Source organism: Microcaecilia unicolor, chromosome 1, assembly GCF_901765095.1.
Source record: "Microcaecilia unicolor chromosome 1, aMicUni1.1, whole genome shotgun sequence".
Classification (NCBI taxonomy): domain Eukaryota; kingdom Metazoa; phylum Chordata; class Amphibia; order Gymnophiona; family Siphonopidae; genus Microcaecilia; species Microcaecilia unicolor.
Window position 1 is genome coordinate 593628225 of NC_044031.1, and position 26175 is coordinate 593654399.

Genomic DNA, 26175 nt, shown 5'->3' on the forward strand with positions numbered 1-26175 from the left:
AGCATGACCTGGATGTTGGAGTCACATACATATCAAGTTCTGGGGTTTGGGACATTTGTTGGATTTATAAATTAATTTTTTTCAACATAGAGCTAAGCTGTAGCCATTGATAGAATTGAGAATCTAAAAGAAAATTCAGCTTTCATATCTGAAAAAGATTTCCAGGTATGATATTTTTAAGTCAATAAAATCATTAAGGGCCCATATTCCTATACGTTGCCATTGTGACCAGGAAATGTGTGGGGGGTTTTTCCAATTTTGAACATAAGAGTTGTTCCATATAGGTATGGATGTAGTAGTGAACCAAGGAATACCTAACAATTTATCAAAAGATGATGATTTGAGAGGCATTAATGATAGGTTAGAAGTAATAATTTTAGGAAGATGCATGCCAATTAAGTGAGATTGTATTAACGGGTCCTATAATGGATTGTTCAAATATTAGCCACCTGGGCAAAGAGGCAGAATCCATTCCAAGCCCCAACATATAATGAAGGCTTTATGATATGTGCCTAGGGAGATTCTGGGTGTTTTAAGATTCCACAGAAAGTTAGAAAGTAATTTTTCCAATTTTTTGTAAAATTTTTATTAAAAAAAAAAAAAAAAAAGGAAAGAGGGATCATGCTCAAAGTATATGTAATTTTTGGTATCATTTTTATAGTATCCAGTCTGCCCCACCATGTTAAATTTAGTGGAGACCATGATGAGGAGTTTCAACCTTGGCAAAAATTTTGTCAAGTGAGGAGATCTCTATCAAAGAAAACACCTAGATATTTAATAGATGAGTACCCATTTAAGAGGAAAACCTTGAATGGTGAAGAGAACACATCAAAGGCATCAATTACCAGTTAATTTTGTAACCTGATAGGTATAAAGTTGAATGAGAACTTTCATAGATGTCTGTAGATTAGTAGTAAGATAACGGTATATCAGCATATGCTGAGAGTATGAACTCCTCCTTACCTAAGAAAACTCTGGTGATGTCTTTGGATGTACAAATAGCCACTAAGAGGGGTTCAAGAACCAGGTTGAATAGTAAAGGAGAAATAGGGCAAACTTGTCTGGTGCCTCTGTGTAGTATGAACGGATTAGCAAGTTCCCCATTAGCTGCAATTCGTGCAGAGGGTGATAAGTATAATAAATGAAACGTGTAGGAAGAGTTCAGGAAAACCGAATTGTCTAAGAACGCTAAACAAATTTCTCTCTGGATGCCGAAAAAGCCTTTGATCGGGTGGAGTGGAGACAGATAATATAGGGTAATCCTTCGATTGGGCAAAGTGGATGAGATGACAATAACCTGGTATCAGCACCATATCTAGATTTTATGAAACCAGCTTGATCTCTAGGTATGAGAGAATGAATAATGTTCTCCATTCTGCAACATAAAAGTTTTGTATAAATTTTATAGTCTGTATTTAAATAATGATATTGGCCTGTAGTTTTGTACAAGGGTACAGTCCCCATTAGGTTTAGGTAGTATTACAATGTTAGCATCCAGAAAATGGCCTGGAGAAGATAATAGGCCATTAGATGAATTGAGAGAAGTGGATAATAAACTTATAAAATTCCACTGGTAGAAAATCTGGAACTGGTGCTTTAGTTGAAGGTAGTTTTTTGATTACAGAAGTAATCTCATCATGAGAAATGGGTTAAGTTGCTTCATTTGTTGTTCTGAAAGGTGAGGACGATGTAACGATGTGACAAATTTGGAAATTTCAGAATCTTGAGCTGTGCATTCTGAAGAAAAGTGACGTGTAAAAAGATTCAAAAGCTTCAAGGTCAAGGAGGTTCCTGTAGATTGAATAGTAGTTATACATTGTTTTGTTCTTTTGCCTTTAAGATAAGATGCCAGTAATTTACCAGCTTTATTGGATTCTGTATAATATACAGCATTTTGTTTAAAAGTAATCAATATATAAATGGTGAGTGTCGTACTCACTCGCAAATGCGCAGTAGAGACCCTCTCTGCCCCGCCCCCGCGTCAATACGTGATGACGAGGGCGGAACAGAGAGGGTCTCTACTGCGCATTTGCGAGGGACACCGCCATCGCTAACGCTCCCCCCACCCGGAGTCGCCGCCACCACCCACCTTCCACCCGGTCAGGCCCTCGCTCCGCTATTGAAACAGCGAGGGCACGCAGCACACAGCTCTGCAGAGCTGCCATCGGCCTTCCTTCTTCTCTGCCTGTGTCCCGCCCTCGACGACGTTACGTCACACGAGGGCGGGACATAGGCAGAGAAGGAAGGCCACGGCAGCTCAGCAGTAGAGCTGTGTCCTGCGTGCCCTCGCTGTTTCAATAGCGGAGCGAGGGCCCGACCAGGTGGAAGGTGGGTGGCGAACTCAGAGGGGGAGCAGCAGCGGTGAACTCGGCGGCGGGGTGGGGGCCTTTCAACCCCCCCCCCCCCAATACTAGCCCGTTTTTACAGGCTGAACGGCTAGTTATTAGAGATACTTGACAAAAGAATTATATTGCAATTTAAGAGACCTGAGTTTTTGAAGTGTAGATTTGTATGATGATGTATATAAAGTCACTTCAAGTTGAAAGATTTCCTTCTCAAGTTTGGTAATTTTAGCATTATTAATTTTGCGGAGATGATATAAAAGCTAATTATTTCACCTCTTAGCCAAATTTTAAATGTTTCCCCATATTGTTATATAAGAAGCTACAGAGTCCTATATAAAAAAAAAAAATCAGTAGATTTCTGAGAAATATGTTGTAGAAACAGTGGATCTGAGAGTAGAGATGTATTAAGTCTTTAGGGAAGAAGATTTTGTTTTATTAGGAGACCAATTTAAAAAAGTCACATGATCAGAGATCGATATTTCATTTATCTTTGCAGTAGACAACAAGGATCAAGGATCAAGGATCAAGTCTTTGGTACCCAAAAGGTAATTTATGAGTATGTATGGTGAGGAGCCGAGAAGGAATAATCCCTAGATATTTATTGCATTTGTATCCCACATTTTCCCACCTCTTTGCAGGCTCAATGTGGCTTACAGTACATCATGAATAGTGGAGATGTATAAGAAATAAACATTTAGTATTAGAGGATTTGGGGTACATGATAATGATAAACCATGATATTAGTGTAACAGCAAATATTCAAGACAGTGCTAGATATATGTGAAGTAGTTCACGTTTGTTGGTCTTTGTGGTATGCCTTGTTAAATAGATGGGTCTTCAATAGTTTGCGGAAGTCAGTTCATAGATCGATTTTAAGTTGCGCGGCAGCGCGTTCCAGAATTGTGTGCTCAAGTAGGAAAAGGTTGATGAGTGCATTAGTTTATATTTTAGACCTTTGCAGTTGGGGAAATGAAGATTGAGGAATGTACAGGATGATTTTTTAGCATTCCTGGATGGTAATTCTATCAGGTCTGACATGTAGGCTGGGGCATCTCAGTGAATGATTTTGTGGACTAGGGTACAAATTTTGAACGTGATGCGTTCTTTAAGAGGGAGCCAGTGCAACTTCTCGTAAAGGTTTAGCACTCATATTTTGTTTTGCCAAATATGAGTCTAGCTGCCGTGTTCTGGGCTGTCTTGAAGTTTGATTATTTGTTCTTTGCAGCCAGCATAGAGTGCGTTGCAGTAGTCTAAGTGACTGAGTACCATTGATTGTGCCAGGCCTCGAAAGACTGTCCTTGGGAAGAAAGGTCTTACTCTAATTTCCACATTGAGTGGAACATCTTCTTGGTTGTGTTTTTCGCGTGATTCTCAAGTGTTAGTTGTCGATCAATGGTGACCAAGAATTTTTAGGGTGTCCGAGATTGGAAGATTTAATTTAGGTGTGTTAATGGTGGTGAATTTGTTCGTGTTATGTTGAGAGGTGAGTATTAGGCATTGAGTTTCAGCTGAAATGCATCCGCCCATGAATGCATGAAATGTAGAGACTTTGGTTGATGTTAGAAATTTCATTTAAATCTTGTTTAAATGGGATGTAGATCGTTACATCGTCTGCATATATGTATGGGTTGAGGTTTTGATTTGATAGTAGTTTGGCCAAGGGTATCATTAAGTTGAATAAGGTCGGTGAGAGGGGGGATCCCTGTGGGACTCACATTCAGGTATCCATGTGGCTGATGTAGTCGAGTTAAATGTCACTTGGTATGATCGTGTGGTTAGGAGCCCCTTGAACCAATTGAGAATGTTGCCTCCAATTCTGAAGTATTCGAGGATATGTAGTAGTATTCCATGATCTACCATGTCGAAGGTGCTAGACATATCAAATTGTAGAAGTATGTTCTTGCCAGTTGCAATCATTTGTTTGAACTTATTCATGAGAGTAACTAGTACTGTTTCAGTACTGTGGTTGGTCCGAAATCCTGACTGGGAGTCGTGCAGTATTGAGAATTTGTTTAAATAGTTTGCGAGTTGTTTGGTCACCAACCCTTCCGTTAGTTTGGTTATTAAGGGAATGGATGCTACTGGCCTGCAGTTGGTTAGTTTATTAGCGCTTTTCTTTGCGTCTTTGGGTATGGGGGTGAGTAGAATGTTTCCTCTCTCCTTCGGGGAAGAGTCCACGTGGTTCGTTAACTCTGTTATAAATTGTTGAGGGGTAGATGTCATAAGGTTGTTTGGGCATACGTCTAATTTACAGTGAGATTTGGCATATCTTTTGAGCGTTTAGGCGATAAGATCCTCCGATCTCGAAATTGGTCCAGGTTCTGTCAACTGGATATACACCAGGGTTTGGATCTAGACAGTCAAGGAGTTCGGCATAGTCGATGGTACCGATAGGTATTTTAAGTCGTAATTATACGATTTTCTCATAAGTATCTCGCGAGGTTGTCTGCTCCTGGTGTATCTTTGCTGTTGGTTGTGACTGGTGTGATACCTAAGTTTATTCACAATTTGGAAGAGTTTGTGTGTCCTTGTAGTTTGGTCCAATTTCGGTTTTGTAATATAATCTTTTAGTTTGTCTTATGGTATATTTATATTTCCTTTGCAGTTGTTTCCATGCGTTAAGTGTGGGGTCGTCTTTCTTTTTATTCCACGCTCGTTCTAATCTTCTAACTTGTGACGTTTTTTCAGTTCTTCATTTAACTATGGTGTTGAGTTCTGTGTGAGGTTCTGGTTTGAATTGGGGCAATATTGATCTGCATTTATCGTCCCATTCTAGTAGGAATTGGTTAGTATTTGTCTTTAGTGTCCATCGGTTGTAGTAGATTTGTTGCCAGAATGTTACCGGGTCTATTTTTCCTCTCATGGAGTAGGTTTTTCGTTCTTGTTAGGTGTGTCTTTTGCTCGCCATTGGAGGGCGATGTATGCTTTATAGTGGTCTGACCACAGTGCGGGTGTCCATTTTGTATCTGTTAATATAATGTTGGAGTCAGGATCGAGTGTGAGAGATAATGTCCAGTATGTGTTGGATGAAATAGTCTCCATAGATCAGACCAACCATTGGATTGCTTGAGAGCATTTAATGAATTGCAGACAGCTTGGCAAGTCTCCAGTTTGAAGATCTGTCCAGGTAAGGGATCAATTGGAAAGTTGAAATCTCCTCCAATTATAGTATGGCAAGTGAGAGCATTTGGACCAGAGGTATTAATTTTGTGGAAAAAATTAGGGTCAATATTTGGAGCATAATTATAGGATTACCTTTGAGAGAACCTTCCAGTCTAAACCCTCTACTTTCATTATCATTGATATGAGAGATTAGTTGGAAGGGTAGAGATTTTCTGATAAGTGTAACACCGTTTTTGTGACCTTTTGCAGGGCTTATAAAACATTGATTGAACTATTTGCCCAAAAGTTTAGAGAGCCTTCTTTTGCATCCAAAATGAGTTCCTTGTAGAAAACATATCTGCATTTTTTTTTCAGATACAACTTTCTTCTGTTTAATGGGATTGGAGATCTCCTTAATGTTAAGGGAGAGTATCTGTAGTTTCATCATTGATAGTAATAAAATATGTATCCAGTTGTGTCATGTAATACCAAATTACATATGCATAAGAGAATTGGAGATAATTGATAGGCTTATAATCCCCTATTAGGTGGGGGCTGCTTTGTGTGTGGAGTGCAGTTGGGAGGGTGCAGGGCATGCCACTGAATGGGACAGCCTGATGCCAGGTTCTAAGCAATGTTTTACCTAATATCCAACCAGCTATCAACCTCCTGGATCTCCAACTGTGGGGTACTACAGGGCTCAACAATATCACTAACACTGTTAAATGTATTGATAGCGCCACTCGGGGGAGGGGGGAATGGATATCATGGGTAACCTGTTAGATGTAATCATTTACAAACCTGTCAACAGAACTAATGAACAAAGTCAAAAACAGGTCTGGACATTACGGAAAACTGGGCAGAAACTTTCAAACTCAAATTAGAGCTAAAAGCAAATTCCTGGTACTGTCAAGCCCATATAACCCCACAGCCCACCAAACATACCAAATTGAAATGCAGTTAAAAATACTGGGAGTCATTTTTGAACAAAACATTTAACACTAGATAGTCAAATATCAGCAGGAACAAAATGCTTCAGAACACTATGGAAAGCAAGGAGGATCGGAGACTACTTTCCTAGACAATCGTTCTGGATAATAGTACAATCACTTTCACAACTAGATTACTGCAATGCAGTATATGTTGGTTTTCAAGGAAAGCATACTGAAATTGCTGCAAATGTCCAAAATACGGCAAGGCTAATTTTCAAGAAGTTGAATTATAAGAGCTGCCCCATTACTCGAACGCTACACTGCCAGCTAATCAAGGCAAGACTGATCTTCAAAAGCAAGCACCATCATCTACGAAATGTTATTTGGTTTGTCTCCAGAATACATGTTAGACTTGGTAGATCACCCAAGAAATGCAAGCCCAGAAACCAGAAGCTACCAACTTCTTCACTTACCCAACTGTAGAAATGATTTGGCCGGATTTAAACTACCTGGGCTCCAAATGGTGGAACTCAATACCAAAGATTACAAGAAGCATCACAGACTATCTTCAATTTAGAAAAGAACTAAAAACACCTAAAAAAAAAAAAATCTACAACTAGCAATGTCCATTCTGATTACTAAGTCCCAACCAAAATGTAAACTAATTGTAAACCATTAAATCTCAACTGAACTGAGAAATGTAAACCAATACTGTTAACTGACTAGAATGTAATCTGTAAGCCATTTTGCTCAGACAAAAGGGAAAAAAAAATTGCTACAAACCAGGCCACTCCTTAGAGAAAACACTGGTTCCGAGGCTGGGGGGACTGCTAGGTGGTCAGTCTCCATTTTGGAGAACAATCTGTTTGTATTGCTCCTCTCTTCCAGATCCAGCTGGTTGAGATTGCCTAGTATGGATCATCAGATACTCCTTTCTCCATTGGACAGGCTAGAGTAGTCTGCTGCCCAGGCAGCCTGCACCTCATGGAAGACTCCAGAGGAAATTGGAGAGTCATGGGATAGGAGGTAGTGTTCTATTGTGGATTAAAAACTGGTTAAAAGTTAGTGGGGATCCCCAGGGGTCTGTGCTGGGACCGCTGCTTTTTAACATATTTATAAATGACCTAGAGATGGGAGTAACTAGTGAGGTAATTAAATTTGCTGACAACACAGTAATTCAAAGTTGTTAAATCGCGGGAGGATTGTGAAAAATTACAAGAGGACCTTATGAGACTGGGAGACCGGGCGTCTAAATGGCAGATGACGTTTAATGTGAGCAAGAGCAAAGTGATACATGTGGGAAAGAGTAACCCGAAACATCATGCAAGGTTCCACGTTAGGAGTCAAATACCAAGAAAGGGATCTAGGTGTCGTCGTTGATACGTTGAAACCTTCTGCTCAGTGTGCTGCTGTGGCTAAGAAAGCAAATACAATGTTAGGAATTAGGAAAAGAATGGAAAACAAAAATGAGGATGTTACAATGCCTTTGTATTGCTCCATGGTGCGACCGCACCTCGAATATTGTGTTCAATTCTGTCTCCGCATCTCAAAAAAAAAAAAAAAAAATAGTGGAATTAGAAAAGGTTCAGAGAAGGGTGATGAAAATGATAAAGGGGATGGGATGACTTCCCTATGAGGAAAGGCTAAAGCTGCTAGGGTCTTCAGCTTGGAGAAAAGACAGATGAGGGGAGATGTGATAGAGGTCTATAAAATAATAAGTGAAGTTGAATGGGTAGATGTGAAGCATCTGTTTACACTTTCCAAAAATACTAGGACTAGGGGGCATGTGATGAAGCTACAAAGTAGTACATTTAAAATGAATCTGAAAAAATTTCTCTTCACTCAATGTGTAATTCAACTCTAGAATTCACTGCCGGAGAATGTGGTAAAGGCGGTTAACTTAAGTTTTTAAAAGTTTTGGACGGCTTCCTAAAGGGAAAAAATCCACCATTTCTGGGATAAACAGTATAAAATGTTTTGTACTTTTTTGGGGTATTGCCGGGTATGTGTGACCTGGATTGGCCACTGCTGGAAACGGGATGCTGGGCTTGATGACCTTTTGTCTGCCCCAGTATGGCAATACTTATGTACTTGTTATGTACTTTGGGATAGCACATTTCTTGGCCTAGGGGAATGGAGAATGCAGTGGTGTCAGCTCTTAGCTTTGTTGTACTTCTATACCAACACACCCAAAACTGCTGAGGGCAATGGAGTGAACTCTTGGCCTGGGAAAAGGTTTGACAGTCCAGGACTATCTGAAGTTGATTTTGAGTTGGTTTCCAACCACATGGGTTGTGTGGTTGGATATCATTCCCAGGCTTCGATGCCTCCCTAACAGGAGTGAGTGTGAGGCCTGATCAAGGCCGACAGATCAAGTTCTGGTTGACAGCCTGTGGTGGGATGCAATTTGGACATGACTGGGTGGACACAGTTCACCTCAAGATGTGGGACTGGACTTGTTCCTTAATGACTTCTGGAAGCTGATTGAGAGTTGCATATGGAATTCCATGTTTTCAGCTGCAGCTTTGTATTCACTAGGGGGCGGGGGAGGGGATTCAGCAGTGTTACACCAACCCCCTCCCCCCTGTGGAATACTCCTGAGCTATGGCTTTTAGCTCATTGGGCGATGGATCACCTACATAAGGCTTTAAAGAGCTGGAGGGTGGGACAGTTGGATGACCCAGAAAGGAAGGGCATGGAGGCCTATGCCATGGACACTGCCCTAGCTGTCATGGCATGGCAGGAGGGGGGGGGGGGGGGTTCAAGTTTATTAATAAAGGTTTAAATTATTTCACAGTAGCTCAGGTGAATATTGTATCAAGAACTGACTGTTCAGAATTGTTTTGAATCAATAAGCTTAGCTGCAGAATTGCACCACTAATATGACAAGCATTTGACGTGTGTGGGCTTATATTGGTATGGAAGGGGAGGGGGAAGGGGTGGGAAGGCAGAGGGGTAATGGTCCCAGCTCCGAAATGTTAGTGACTTTCAATCAAAATCTTCAACAGCCACACTTGCTCAACAGATATGAAACCCTGAACCCTGAAGATCTGAGTGAAGTTATGCCAGATAGTTGTGGATGGGCAGATTAGACAAGACTATTTGGCATCATGCCTTATGTTACTACTTTTGCCGAGGATATTCTTGTACTGAAAGGATCACTGCTCAGATTTTCCTACTCACATCTTCGGTATAAGAGGCTAGCTGAAAGGAAACTAAAATTCTCCATAAAAGAATGCTCTTTGTATTTTATTAAGTTACATTTTTCCTTCCATTTTCTCCAAAAGCCTACCAACCAGGACACAGACCTTTTGCTTGCTGGAAGAATGAAGCAGTACTTCAACCCTCTCTCTCTGCTGGAGGCTCAACTAGTCCATCAGGTTTTCAGAGTTACCACAATATGCTTAAGATCTGAATGCCAGACATCCAGCATATGATAATCTCATGCATATTCACTGTAGTAATCCTGAAAACCTCATGGGGTATTATATGGTTCGAGGAAAGCGAGAAAGGAGTCCGGTCTCAATGCAACTAAGAATTATTCTTGCTACTTTAAAAAAATCTGATATACAGAATGTTCAGAGGACATACAAAAGGGGATGACAAACAATGTAGGAAGCAAACTGAATAACAGCAACATTACAACCCAGTAAGATGTCACCCAAACATAGACAAACTAACTCTCCTTCCTCCTCCCCTGGGTCTCCCAAGGTCCCTGGGACCAGCACAACATAATATTGCCAGAGTGAACAGTAGCTTGACACATCAACTTATGGAGAAGACAAAGTGATCCTGCTCCCAATGGACCATCTGCAGCATCTTCCGCAAACTATTGAAGACCCATCTTTTTGATAAAATTTGCAGAAAGAACCAAAACACAAAGTCCCTGTTCAGTAATGCATCAATACATCCACTTCTGAACTCTCATCCCCCGTAATCTCACCTCACCTATACCTTTACTCACAGAAAAATGTATACCATATGTCTTCTTGTTATTATAAATTGCCCTTTTAGCTTCCCGTTGTCTCCTTCCAATGTTTCACGGTTCTTTTCCATTGTTATATTCCTTAACGATACCTTGATTTTGTCTCGCATAACTCTTCACAATGTAATCCATAACCGAGTTGTAACAAATTGTATTTCCATCATTCATAATGTATTGTAAGCCACACTGAGCCCGCAAAAAGGTGGGAAAATGTGGGATACAAATGCAATAAAATAAATAAATAAATCTTTGCATGCAGCAGGCACTTAGCAACCCACCCCAATGAGCTAATGTGGTCTTCCTGACCAACACTAAAGCCAAACTAATAAAATAAAAAAAAAAAAGTCCTGATGGTCTAGAACCTCCTGTCCACTCAAGACAGACTCATCCCCCCTGGAAAAATTCAGTGGACAATTTTGTTGCTCCAGAGATACAAGCACACCATTCCAAAAATCCTGCAATTACACACATTCTAAAAACTGATGAACAAGGGTACCCACACCACCTTGGCACTGCACACAAGTGACATCCTCCCATAGACCCATCCTTTTCCCCTTAGATCTGGTTATGTATGCGCCATATAACAGTTTAAACTGCATCTCATGCTGACTAGCACTGGGAGTAAACTTAAAGGATGCTACAAAACAAGCAGCCAACTCTGCCTCTGAAAGGTCCTCTCCCAGCTGCACAGCCCATCAAGAAGCCAAATGGATTAAAAAAAAAAAAAAAGAAAGAGGGAGAGGAGCGATGTTCCCATTCCAGGGTATACCATGCTGCAAGTTTGTTAGGATGTGCAGGCAACTGACAGAAAAGCTTGTCCAGCAGGGTGAAAGAAGGTCCCCGAATGCCTGAGGAAAGCAAGAGAAGCACAATACCACTGCAGTTGAAGAGCCAAAAATCAGAACAAGGGAGCGGGTGCCACAAGTAGATCTAGCCTTGCATATACCCTGTGTGCACAAGGGGGGGGGGGGGGGGAGTTAAGAGTTATAATCACAGTCTTCTTGATGGAGTATGTCAGATATGTAGTAGTCCCATCATGCAGGTTATTTACACCCCTACCCTCCCAAGCAGCTTCAGTGGGTGACAGTCTATCAAGGGATCTACAGTGATGTTAAAGTCCCCTCCCTCAATATGCTGATATCCGCCAATTGAGGTCAACTGTGTGAGCAAACTGGCCATCAGTGTCTTCTAAAAGCTTATGCATCAGAATAGCTATTCCCAACTGTCTGCCATTAAAAGAAGAGTAAGCCATCCCACCCAACCAATTATGGCACAACTTTAAATACTCTATATTAGATAGCTGAATCTTTTGTAAAAACATCACTTTTCATTTTAGATTACTGAAATAATTTTAGTGCACTTGATAGGGGAATGAATACCATCTCCATTTAAAGAAGCACATTTCAGACTGCCCATGCTTCTATAAACCAGTTCAAAGAAAGAAACTAAACAGTCCGAAAAGGATGAGGGCAGCATCCCAGCTGCCCTCCCCACCCCCCTCAAGACCACCAAAGACAAGACATCCAAGTATCTACAAAACTAATTTCCAGGCATCCCAGAGAAACATCTATCCCCCATCCCCCTCCACCCACCCTTCCATCACATGTAAACCACTCACCCCAGCCACCCAGGTCCACATTTTCAAATCACACATACATCAAGCCCTTAATCTCTGCCACCCCTAACACCCCAGTGTGGAAAGAACAATGATTGTGCATTCCGAAGAAGCATTGAGAAACAAGGCGACAGCAGAGGCCAACATGACTTCTGAACATACTTTGGGCTTCAGGCACTCCAGCAAAAGAATTAGATTCACTTAACCGTGTACCAGGGCACAAACCTCACAGGCCATGTCAGAGCAAGGAGTGCCCTCAAACAAGGAGCCAAAATAAAACTAAACTCAGGCCCTTCAGCAACCAGCAAAATAGGTCCAGCATCTTGAGTCTCAACCCCCCTCCCCCATACACAATTGTCCCAGATGCAACAGCAGAAGGTTTAGTGCCCCCCATAGTTTGTGATCAATGCTGGTGTCAAAATAAAGCAATGCAGGTAGACATCCCATCTAAAGACACTCAGACAAATCATGTCTGCTGCTCCCGGAAGGCCTTCAACTCCTCTGGAGTGTTCAGAAACAAGGTTTTACCGTCATGCAAGATGAACACACACATGCAGGATACTGTATAATCCCTTTGTCATACAACTGAGAACAGCAGGAAGATAAGATGCTTGCACAGCTGACATGGGGGAAAATCCTGAAACAGCAAAATCCTCAAACCCTGGATCACCTTCTCCTTGCACCGACAGTACTTTGCCAAGTGTTGGGCCTTCTCAGCATAGTTGAGGATGCGAGCAACTACCAGGCAGGGTCAGGCGTTCTTATCACAAAGCACACCTACACGATGGACCCTCAACTGCTCACTGTCCCAAGTCCAGGCCAAGCTCTCACGGGAGCCAAGTCTCTACCAGGCTCCATCTCCATAGCTCTTTATCCTTTACCCCCTCATGCAGGCTGACGAGGCAGATATTGTAATAGCTTCTGTTCTCCAGATCATCCACCCACTCCAACAGCTTGTAGTGATTTTCCAGCTGAGAGGTCTCATGGCAGAAGTGATGTCTTCTTGAAATGAAAGCCTGTCCTCCACGTGTTGAATGCGCACCACATGTGCAACCATGCTCTCCTTGAGGCTCAATCACCACATGCAATTTGGAGAGCTTGTCTACAAACCTGGCCATGTTCCGTGTAATATCTTTTATAGCTCACCTCTTCAAGGCTGCTTTCGGCACCTAACCTTTCGTGAAATATAGTATGCCCTATCAGACGGACTTAACACTTGTCTTGACTGTACACTTGTCTTTAGATTGTTTAGATTGTACACCTGTCTTTTAGATTGTAAGCTCCTTGAGCAGGGACTGTCCTTCCATGTTAAATTGTACAGCACTGCATAACCCTAGTAGCGCTTTAGAAATGTTAATTAGTAGTAGTAGTAGCTGCTTCCTGCAACACCATCACAGGTGGATCCTGAACTTCCTTAAGAAGGCCCACTCTCCACCGCCATCTTTGCCACATGCATACCCCTGTGCTCTGTAACAAGCTGTGAGGTCTTAGTAGGCATACCTAGCACAGCATTGTTCAAACACCAAACTTTCCCTGCTGACTGCACACTTACTAGCGTCTGATACAGTTTAAGTAGCAGGGAAAAGCAGATTTAGTGAAGCTGGGGAGAAGAGAGGAGACACCGGGTGTCTGTTCAGGTCTCAGCCATCACATGACCCCCTCTTCCCACCTTTTCAACTGAGTCACCTGGACTGGATGGTATGCACGCCAGGGTACTACCAAAAAAAAAAAAAAAAAAAAAAAAACCTTGAAATTGCTGATCTGCTGTTAGTGGTATGTAACCTCTCTTTAAAATCATCCACAGTACCTGAAGGCTGCAGAGTGGCCAATATAATGCCAATTTTTAAAGAAGGGTTCCAGAGGTGACCTGGGAAATTAGACTGAAAAGCCCAACTTTAGTGCTCACCAAAATAGTGGAAACTATTATAAAGTTACTGAATACAGACAAACTGGTTTAATGTGAGTCATCATGGATTCAGCCAAAGAAAGTCATGCCTCAATTTGCTTCATTTCTTTGAAGATGTGAAGAAACACGTGGATAAAGATGAGCCAGCTTTCTATGTCGTGTAGCTACATTTTCAGAAAGCTTTTCACAGAGTCCCTCATGAAACCGCTGAGAATGTTAAAAGCTATGGGATAGAAGGCAATATTCTGCTGTGGATTAGGAAATGGTTAAAGGATAGAAAATAGAGGGTAGGGTTAAATGGCCATTTTTCCTCACTGAAGGGTGAAGAGTGGAGTGCCAAAGGGATCTGGAAATCAGAATGGCAAGTGAGGATTAAGGTTTACAGATGACAAAAAAAAAAAAAAAAAAAAAACTACTCAAAGTGGTTAAAACACGGACTGAAAAGTTGCAGGAAGACTGTACATCCAAATGCCAGTTAAGATTTAGTGTGGAAAAAATGCAAAAGTGATGTACATTGGAAAGAATAATCCAAATCAAAGTTACTCAACACTTGGGTCTACATTAGGAGTTGTCATACAAGATTGATCTAGGTGGTCATTGTAGACAATACACTGAAGTCTGTGTGGTAGTGACCAAAAAAGCCAACAGGATACTAGGAAAGGAATGGGAAATAAGAATTATAATGCCTCTATCACTATGGTGTGACCTCAGTTGGTTGCTGTATCTCAAAAGATATAGTGGAATTAGAAGAGGTTCCAAAAAGTGTCCAAAACTCTTCATACGAGGAAATGCTAAAGAGGTTAAGGCTCTTCAGCTTGGAAGAGACATTGAAGAAGGGGGTATGAGGGGTCTACAAAATCCTGAGTGGTGTAAAATGGGTCAAAGTGAATCTATTTACTCTTTCGAAAGTTGCAGATCAGGAGACTCAATGAAGTTACATGGTAATACTTTTTTAAAAGAAAAGAATGAGGAATTTTTTTTTTTTACACTCAATAGTAGCTCCAAAAATGTTGCCAGAGAAAATGATTACAGCAATAGCATACCTGGGTTTAAAAAAAAAGGTTTGGACAAGTTCCTGGAGGAAAAGTCCATAGTCTGCTATTAAGATAGATATGAGGAAGCCATTGCTCATCCCTGAGATTGGTAACACAGAATCTTACTACTATTGGGGATTATGCCTTGACTGACCACTGTTGGAATCAAGATACCTGGTTACATGGATCATTGGTCTGACCCAGTATGGCTATTCTTATGAGGGCAATTCTGTCAGATCATCAGCACGTACTAACTGCATGCTGCGATTTGGAACTTACCACAGGATGCATGAGCATGTCCTGTGGTAAGTCATTTTATACTGCATCAAGTGTACACTAGTGTTTACTGCAGCTTAATAAGAGGCTTCCTTTGTGATCTCAAGTACCCTACAGTAGAAAATGGCACACTAGTCAGGCCCAACACAACATAGAAATCTGAGTTACTTTGGTTCTATTCAGTTCTCCAATTCTCATCCTGGCATTCATGGGGAAAAGCCACTGCTTATTTCTAGGATAACAGGTCTGTGTTAATTTGTAATCATTGATCGCCTCCAGCCAACCAGTACCACCAAATGGTGCTCATATATATAAGCTTAAGTGCCGCATTGTTTTTCAATGATTAAATGATTGAATGAAAACAAATGTATTGGCACAAAAAAAACCAATGTGTACTACTGTTCAAAAAGTTCAAAAATTAAACATTATTGCAATAAATGAGCAAATAATGCACTAAATCCACTTAGCTTAAGAGCTCCGCACTCTATATATTGTCTTCTAGGGCTGGAGCTCATCGGGTTTCATTGTGGCATTGTGAAACCTTATTGGCAACTCCGATAACGTTATGCCACGATGAAACCCGATGAGCTCCAGCCCTAGAAGACAATATATAGAGTGCGGAGCTCTTAAGCTAAGTGGATTTAGTGCATTATTTGCTCATTTATTGCAATAATGTTTAATTTTTGAACTTTTTGAACAGTAGTACACATTGGTTTTTTTTTGTGCCAATACATTTATGTTTTCATTCAATCATTTAATCATTGAAAAACAATGCGGCACTTAGGCTTATATATATGAGCACCATTTGGTACTACTGGTTGGCTGGAGGCGATCAATGATTACAAATTAACACAGACCTGTGAGCCATAACAGCAAGTGGCACACATGGACATTCTGAATGCTATGAGATAACCTCTTCAGTCAATAGATTTTTTTATTGCAATATATTTACTTTGTCCAGTTATTGTTGTGTATCTTTACAAATTATTGGAGGACAAGGCTAAGCCATTAATTGTATCTTTTGGTATTTCTAGGATAAGCAGCATATAATGTATTGTACTTTTGGGGGATCTTGCCGGGTACATGTGACCTGGATTGGCCACTGTTGGAAACAGAATGCTGGGCTTGATGTATCTTCTGTCTGTCCCAGTATGGCAATACTTGCGTACATATAGCTTCCAATGTTTTGGCTTTAACTTTAAAAAATGTGTTAACTATTACTGGGTTATGCATAACCCCAAATTTGCTTATTTGGCACAGTTGTAAATTTAAATGTTTACCACATGAGAAAAAAAATAGATGACTACAAAATAAACAAAAGAAACAAGTGATAGTATGGATCAGGAGTCACCGTAAAGAGTTTTTGTTAGGCTTCAGTACTGCTAGCATTTCTTCTTGGTGCTCTAAAATCCAAGTGCAGCACAAGCAAGGAATTTGAGCATCCCCATCATGGCCAGCAACCCTATACAGTATTTCGGATAAAGTAACCTCCTCCTGCAGATTTTAAGCCTTAAAAAAAAAAATTTAAAAAAAGTGTACAAATCCTCTCTTCAAACACCTGAGCTGGCATTTGTTTCCATTAGTAGGGGCGGGGTTTGTTCGTGCACTATTCTGAGAGGGAATAGATGACCTCATTTACATCTATTTGATTATATTTAAAACAATTTGCACTTGGCATGCACTTTTGTTTCCTGCACTGCAGCCCTCTGAACATTCTATGCAGATTAATGCCAGCGCTAGTCCTGCACTAATCGGCTCTAGTGCCAGGGTTAGGTTCTGAACATCAGCCCAAGGGAACTGATACTTTAAGAGGGAGGAGAGGTGTTAATGTTGCACCATCACCCTACTGGGGACAATTACATTATAACTGTCTGATCAGAGGCTTAAAGCCTCCTGCTAGCTGGATCCAGCCAAACCTGAAGGTGGAGCCTTAACAGTTTACTCTAGGGCACAATGTAAGCAGATGAGAGATAGGACAAGGCAAGACAATAAGTGACAAGTAATGTATAAAAGTGTTACATTCAAAAGTAATCCTATCTAAGCTTCTTCTGCTTGCCAAGCAGTTCAGAGCAGTTGAGATAATAAGGTAGATCCCAGGTCAAATTCCAAACATTCCTGGTCATCCTGACTAACTCCCTTCAACTATCATTGCCTCAGGTGCAAACATAAGATTAAGACCACTTGGACAGGAAACTACCTGGAGCTGACAAGGAAATTAAAAATCAAAAGATGTAGTGCCTATAGGCAGAATACAGGCCAGAATCCTTGGGGAAGGGGGGGGGGGGGTATCAGAGTGCCACAGCAGTGCCTCTAAGGTGCTACTCCCATGCCATAGAGACCAAACTACAAAAAATAAAACAAACCACAAGCAGGCCCCTCTAGTCTGGGTATTTGGTGCCAAAGCTTGACCCACACTAGCTGTTCCTTATCCTTAACTCCTGGCCTGTCTTACAGTTTAGAACAGTGCTTCCTGAACTTAATCACTGTGACCCCAGGTGATTACAAAGACAAAAAAATTATACCAACTCGTGAACAAACTACTAGACACCACCACAACCAATACACACCCCCCAATGGCAGACAAACTTGCCAAATACTTCAAGGAAAAAAATTGTAAATCTGCACAACACACTAACTCAGATCACAGACATTGAAACCTTCATCGAATGTATGGACCCAAACCCCGATGAATCCCCAGCGGACAGATTCGCTCTCCTCACCACTGAAACAGTATAAGCGACTAAAAGGTTCTCCAAGACTCACTGTAAACTGGATACCTGCCCCCGTTACCTAATAAAATCCCCCCCCCCCCCGCTTCATAGCGGACCTCACATCTCACATAAACCACATACTTCAACATGGTCTCTTCCCTAATGAAAACGGCAACACCCTCCTCACCCAGATACCAAGAAGAAAAAAATATATATATCACTAACTACCGCCCAGTAGCATCTATCCCACTGGTAGTCAAGCTGATGGAAAGCATGGTAACCAAACAACTTACTGATTACATAAACAAATTCTCAATACTACACGAATCACAATCAGGATTTTGTGCCAACCACAGCACTGAAACAGTACTAATTACTCTTACCCAATTTCAAACAAGAAATTGCATTAGGCAAAAACGTACTTCTCCTACAATTTGACATGACATGTCTAGTGCATTTGACGTGGTAAACCACATATACTACTAAGCAACCTAGAATACTTCAGGATTGACGGAAGTGTACTTAGCTGGATCAAGGGTTTCCTAACTACTAGAACATATCAAGCAAAATCAAATTCGAACATATCACCATGGAAAGCAGACTGTGGAGTACCCCAAGGATCACCACTATCACCCCTCCTTTTCAATCTAATGATGACCCCACTAGCTAAGTCCTTTTCCAATCAAGGCCTTAACCCCTTCATTTACACAGACGATATCACAATATACATCCCCTACAAACATGATCTAGCAGAAAATCAGCAGTGAAATCAAACTCGGCCTAAACATCATGAATTCATGGGCAAATGCATGTCAACTAAAACTTAACGCAGAAAAAAAACACACTGTCTCATCCTCTCATCGCAATACAACACAAACAAACCCACCAACATAATGACCCCAAATCACAACCTCCCTATCTCAAGGCAGCCTAAAAATCTCACACTGGAGAGCCAAGTGAAAGCCACAACTAAGAAAATGTTCCACTCGATGTGGAAGCTCAAACGAGTAAAACCTTCCCCCCCCCCCCCCCCCCCAGGGAAATATTTCACAACTTGGTACAAACCATGGTACTAAGTCATCTAGACTACTGCAATGGAATCTACGCGGGATGCAAAGAACAAATCCTAAAGAAACTCCAAACTTCTCAAAACACAGCCAGGCTTATATTTGGAAAAAACGAGATTCAAAAGCGCCAAACCCCTACGAGAAAAACTACACTGGCTGCCAAAGAACGCATTGCATCCAAAATCTGCACCATGGTTCATAAAAATCATCTATGGAGATGCCCCAGGGTACATGACAGACCTTATAGACCTACCAACCAGAAACGTACCAAGATCAACACGAACATACCTAAATCTCCACCACCCAAGCTGCAAAGGACTCAAATACAAATCAACCTATTCATCCAGCTTTTCCTATATAAAGCACACAACTATGGAACGCACTATCAAGCACCGTGAAAACAACAAACCATCACCTAAAATTCCAGAAATTACTAAAAACATACCTGTTCGAAAAGGCATGCCTTAAAGATCCAACTTAAATGCCATAACCCTATAACACAACAAAGCCAAAGCTTGTACTGGACATAACTTAACTCTTCCCCTTTACGATTCCCTAACGTGTGTGTAACATGATCCGTACTCTACTACAACATCGCTCTATTTGTTCATACCAATATTGGCAATCGCCTGTACGGTACTATGTAAGCCACATTGAGCCTGCAAATAGGTGGGAAAATGTGGGATACAAATGTAAACTAATAATTATGAAAGCAGACCAACATCCTGCTCCCTTCTGCCACAAATTCCTTATCAGAAGGATGAAGGCAATAGCAGGAGTTAACCTGAGAACCTGTCCACTGCACTGGTTTCGTCTAACAGGGGAGGAGGGGACAGGGCCATGCAAACGTTCACTGATGCAAAGGCCACATGCCAACTGCCACTAAGGCTATGGATCAAAGTGGCGGTCTAGAGTGAGGGGAATGCAGCCCTGGCTCATCAGATGGTATGACCCCATTTAGGAACCCAAGGAGTAAGATTATATTAGCGGTGTAAAATTTTGCACAGACCTGAAGAACAAATTTGACTGGCATCAACCCTTCCCCTAGCATACATTTTCACAGTCCCTTCTATGCAAGTACCTCAGACTCTGCCATCTTCCTGTCAGGAGCCCTCATCTTCTACATGTCCCTCAGGAAAGCATTATGGATGTTTTAACAACATTTATTCCTTAAACATTCGAGCAGAAAGATACTGCAGAAACTACAAAAAAAAACTCAGGGTCTGCCTCCTCCTCCCCCCCCCCCCAAAACCCTAGAAGTGGAGTGGGACACAACACAATGACAGAGGAGAGCCTTGACAAAATCCTAAGAGACCTTTGACCAACTACCTGCTCCCTCAACTCCTGCCCATAGTGCAGCAGGCAGTTATGGGCCTCATAGAAGGGACCACAAAATTTGTGAACACCTCTTTCTAATGGGCAACTACCAACAGCATTAAAAAGGGCAATGGTTCACCCTTTTCTAAAGAAAAACAACCTTGACCAGGACAAACTTGAAAGTTACTGGCCAGTATCCAACATACCATTTCTAGGGAAACTCATAAAACATTCTGTGTTCAACTTAACGACTGGCTAGAAGAGAGAAACTGGCTAGATCCATGTCAATCTGGATTCAGACCCAGTTATAGAACAGAAACCGTCCCTGTATCCCTACTAGATGATCACAGAAACAGACAAGGGATTCACCTTGATGTTATTACTGCTAGATTTCTCTGCAGCTTTGACACTGTGGCTCATAGCATCACGCTGGCACAACAAACAGGTATCAATGGAACAGTACTTGCCTGGTTCAGATCCTATCAGGCAAGCAACAATCCATGTTTGGCAGCAACTCATCATCACCACCACTTACACACTGACCTGCGGGGTTCCACAAGGATTGATACTGTCACCTATTCTGTTCAATATCTACCTCAGGACACTAGCTGAGCCGATTCAGTCATCTATGCGGATGATGTGCAGCTACTCATACCCACTGAACCTGACTTACCTACAGCCTTGAATAAACTGATTACCTTGAATAAACTGATTACCTGTCTAACATCATCAGTTCAAGAATGGGCTAAACACAACAAAGTTTGCCTGAAACCAAGAAAAACTGGGCTTCTGTGGGTCACTAACACAAATGGATGCATACCTGATATCAAAGTCCATTTTGGGAAGTAAGAACTCCCCCTCAAATCACAAGTCAGGAACCTTGGAATACAGTTGGATTCAACACTTACTCTGATTCCCCAAATCCAAGCAACCTTCAAGAGCTGCTTCTACTATTTGTGACAGCTACGCTGCCTCTCTCCTTACATTGAGAAAGGGAAAGGGAAATGGGACTTGATATACAGCCTCTCTGTGGTATTTTGCAATTACATTCAAAGCGGTTTACATATATACAGGTACTTATTTTGTGCCTGGGGCAATGAAGGGTTAAGTGACAAGCCCACAGTCACAAGGAGCTGCTGTGGCAATCGAACCCAGTTCCCCAGGATCAAAGTCCGCTGCACTAACCACTAGGCTACTCCTCCACTCAAGAGAAGGTCAATCTTATCCCAGTTGTGCATGTCATGATAACATCAAGACTGGATTACTGCAATGCACTACACAATGGTCTGACTACAAAGGGCCTGCACCAGATCCAGTTGATTCAGAAAGCAGCAAGAAGACTCAGAAGGCTGCAAGCGGCATGACCACATCACACCATTTTTACAAAAACTTCATTGGCTACCAGTACAATACAAGGCTAAATTTAAAACTATGTCTGATCTTCAAGGCACTCAAAGGAAAAGGAAATGGCCCCGAGTACCTGAAGAATAGGATGATCCTCTACACACCGCCATGGACACTAAGGTCCTTTCAAGGACTAATCACTAACCACACCCTCTCCAAAAGACATTACAGGATACCTGCAAGCGAGCCTTCTCTGGAGTAGCCCCGACACTCTGCAATGCACTGCCTGAAAGGCTCTGCTTAACACAAGACTTCTTCAGGAAGCAGGTGAAAGCTTGGATCGTCAACCAGGCCTTTAATGGAAAAGTAACCCACTTGTTAGTCTCACTCACACACACACACACGAGTGACTCGGGCAACACATACTGCAGCAGGACATGTTTATCCACGCCTACCCTTGCTGAGATAATATTTAACCATCTCTCTGACCTCATGTGCAACTTAATTTAGTCACCTTACTTTCTAGCTCTTCTTTGCTTTACCCTTCACCATCAATTAAAGTGTTCCATTATGTATTGTGTTGACAATGTTAAGTAGCATACAATGCCATACTTTGTATTTTAATATTTTTACTGCTGTAATTGCCTAGTGGTCATGTTTGATCTGTTCTTACTGTACACCACCTTGAGTGAATTCCTTCAAAAAGGCGGTAAATAAATCCTAATAAAATAAGATACTGTTAGAGCACCTGATTAGTAAAGAGAATCCAGGGTTCAAATCCTGATGCTTGAGCAAGTCTACTACTACTACTACTAATTTCTATAGCGCTACTAGACGTACGCAGTGCTGTACACTTGAACATGAAGAGACAGTCCCTGCTCGACAGAGCTTACAATCTAAACAGACTGTAGTCACCTCGCACTACTGAAAAAAAAATGTAAACTAAATGTATTTTAATTAAATGTTCTAATGCATGTTTATTAGGTGAATCATTAGTATTACATTAATCTGATACTTGCATTTCAGTACTGTTAAAGTTTTGATACCGTTTACCTCATTTTTTGTATTTATGTTTATACCTGGTAATTTTTCTGTTGTACACCACCCTGGGTAAGTCTTTCATAAAGCCAGTTAAATTCAAATAACTACAAAGCAAAACCCCTTGTGAGCTTCAACTACTGAGCAAAGCAGGCACTGTAACCACTTACGGCAAAGTGCTAGCAGGGAGGCCTTAACCATTATTCCCCTGTCCCAGCAGGCTTACCTGAGGTAATGGAGGGCCAAGTGACTTGCCCAAGATCACAAGGAGCAGCAGGATTTAAACCCTGGCTTTTCTCTTGTTTAGCAGCCCAGTGCTCAAACTACTAGGTTACTCCACGCCATTAGGCGGTCACCTAGGGCAGCAGCAGCAAAGCAAGGTCCTCACTAACTCTGCGGGTGGATACTTTCAAATAGCCTACATACCTGGATAATGGCTTTTAGGCAGCCCCTCATACGCTTACATTTAGATTTTAAAATTTGTTGTCTAATTCTGCATTTTTAGTGAATATTCTGAGATTTTCACCCGATGGTTCAAGTTTAAAATTTCTCATTTGGGGAGATAAGGGAAGAAGCCCAAGACAGTGTTTTCCCCCCAAGTCTGGCCCTGGAGTACACCTTCCCAGTCAAGTGTTCAGGATATTCACAATGAATATGCATAAAAGATTTGCATATAATGCAGGCAGTGTATGCAAATCGAGTCCATGCATATTCATTGTGGATATCCTGAAAACCTGACTGGGCCAACTTGGGAAACAGTGGGCTACATGACTATGTTAATTGAGGGGGGGTACACAGCTGAAGTTAGAACATGAGGTTGCTGCAGAGGTAAATTGCACTAGGTGCTAGGGACAAGTGTTTTGTTCTCTGCTTTCCTGTCCCTTCAATGACTACATAATGTCCAGTGCCCACACTACCAATGTGTGAAACCAGCAGTTCTGTAGCGCACTAAGTGCTCCGTTTCACTTTCCCCACTCAAGGCAGCCAGTAGGAAGACTCCAGCCCAGCTATTCCCAGCCAGTTAAACAGCACTAATACTGGGCAGACAGACAATACCACCCCCCCCTTCACTTACTAATTCCAAATGTATTAATGAGTCATCATGATTAATGACCAGAATATCAAGTCATGCACATTAATATTAAAACCAGCCCTGGGTGCACCTATACTACTGAAAGAAAAAATGGGTCCTCAAGCCTAGACCAGGCACCCATGGCCAACGTGACACACGACAGAGTGAGATTGAGTCTGAGCTGCTACGTGCCCCCAAGGCACAGCTGACACTATAGGAGGGCTGGGTTGATGAGTGCTTGCACAACCACAGTGCTCCCCCCCCCCCCCAACCCCACCCCTCCCTCTCCTTGTGCAACTAGGGATCAGAAACAATGTTATCTAAGCGACTTCCAGAAGTGAAGGTACAACCACGCCTTTCTAGCAAACGGCTACAACCTTGGGATAACAAGACTCAGTCGGCCAGAGTCAACTCAAGAGAAAGAGGAACTTTCTTCCAGCCAAGGAACAAAGTTTAAAAATAAATAAAATTTTTAAAAAAAGTGTTAAATTCCGCAGCACTTAAGCTGCACCTGGCGGGGGCTCACAACAGCCAGGGCCACCGGGTCCTGCACTGAAGTGCAAGCATGAAACTCTGTACAATTTAGTCTTGTTGCATTAGCCCAAAAGTGGTACCTTATTGTTTAGTTTAGACTAACTTTGTAACTGGAACATCGAAGTGGTTTTACAAAGACAGAATAGAAAAAAAAGGGGGAGGGGAACGCTAAACCGTAAGAGCCAACTTTTCAAAATTATTGGGGGTGCTAAGCCCAATGGAAATAACCCCTCCCTGGACATATACAAGGAATTGTCTCAATATTGGGGGTGCTCAAGCACCCACAGAGTCGGCTCCATTGCAACAAACAAGTCTTCAGAGTTAACACGAAAGCGTCCGTCCTACAGAGAAGGCAAAGTCTCTCTCTCTACAGTCCCATTCACGTACTCTTTCCTGGACAAAAAAAAAAAGACAGTTTCTTATTTCCGCTCTTTTGTTAAATGGCCTCAGCGGAGGGGAAAAAAAATGCTCTTCTAAAGACACTACCGATCGTCACGGATAATCAGTGACTGGGCGCTCCCTGTCCCCCTCCCCACTGGGCTCTCACCTGGGCTCCTCCCGACTGCGTTGTTCCCGCTACACAAGCTCTGAAACACTCTTCACACCAACTCACACGTTCAAATCTGTAAAGCTCTGACCAGGCAGCTGTGATAGACTTTATACACTCCTCCCCCTCCCCCGCTCCGCCCCTCCCCCCCCCCGCCTCTGGCAGTGGCTTGGATCAGCCTGGGGAGGGAGAGACTCGGGGCTCTTGCAGACCTCTTACAACTTGCACATTTTCGTAGCACACTAGATTTCATTCTTCCACCCCCTCAAAGCTCTCATTACTAGATATTATGCACAGTTACTGGCTGTGCCGTGTTGTCACTGGGTTTATTGCTTTTTCCTCTGCCGTTATCACTGGTTTAGAGAATCCGGGTTTAAATACACTTTTAACATTTCAAGGGACTTTCCATCAGCTGGATCCTTGCTAGTTTTGAACTTGCTTTCTTCATGCTTAATCCCAGGACTCACAAACCACTTACAGCACAGTCACTGCCCTTGTTTTTTTCCCACTCCACTGGGCAGCCAAAGAGCTCTAATGCACCCTGTTTCAGATTGCAATCTTTAGCCCTTGTCCTACCATAGGCTCCTAAGGCCATTTATTTCTTTTTACACCACACAGTATTAGCAACTAGACAGCAAGGGGGGAGGGGGAGGTAGGAGCGAAGAGTGGTTTCTTTGACCCCCCCCCCCACCGCCGCTTCCACCAAACAAAAATGTATTCCAGTCCAGTGACCCTTTCTTCAGCTCACACTTAACTGTCTTGGCTTCCCCACTGTTCCTCAGAAGAAAATGAATCTTGGTTGGTTTGGCATTCACACTTGGCCCCACAATCAATCTATTCACAAAGAAAAGTGTCTGGCTGATTCAGATCCTAATTATTATGACATCTGTAGATCTTTCTGCCAGAATACATACAAAGTATCACATACTATATAAAATGAGTTTATCTTGTTGGGCAGACTGGATGGACCGTACAGGTCTTTATCTGCCGTCATTTACTATGTTACTATGATTGTCACTTTGCTAGCATCTTATCCACCAGATAATTACTACAGGGAAAATCCTCTCTTTCCTACTGTATAGAAAGCACAGCAGAACAGACCGGGACTTGGTTCAAATTCCATTTAACCTTCCATTGTCTCACATGCAAAGCTTAGACTGAAAACTGTGGGGTCCTTTTACAAAGGCACACTAAAAAATGGCTTGCAGTAATGTAGGCACGGGTTTGGGGCGCACGTCGATCCAATTTTTAGCGCACCTGTAAAAAAGGCCTTTTTTTTTTTTTGCTGAAAATGGACGTGCGGCAAAATCAAAATTGCCGCACATCCACTTTGGATCTGGGACCTTACCG

General features: G+C 42.0%; 1 protein-coding gene across 2 annotated transcripts in view; it reads right to left on the minus strand.

The window, feature by feature from the left end:
- The window catches only part of NDRG1 (N-myc downstream regulated 1), a 154997-nt gene extending 130077 nt beyond the window's left edge, over window positions 1-24920 (minus strand). Inside the window, exon 1 of one of the 2 annotated variants that reach the window (XM_030219403.1) lies at window positions 24826-24920. The gene's annotated coding sequence lies outside the window, so the exon portion shown is untranslated. The remainder of the gene's footprint in view (window positions 1-24825) is intronic. The other variant, XM_030219410.1, reaches the window with a different exon arrangement.
- Window positions 24921-26175: the final 1255 nt, after the last annotated feature.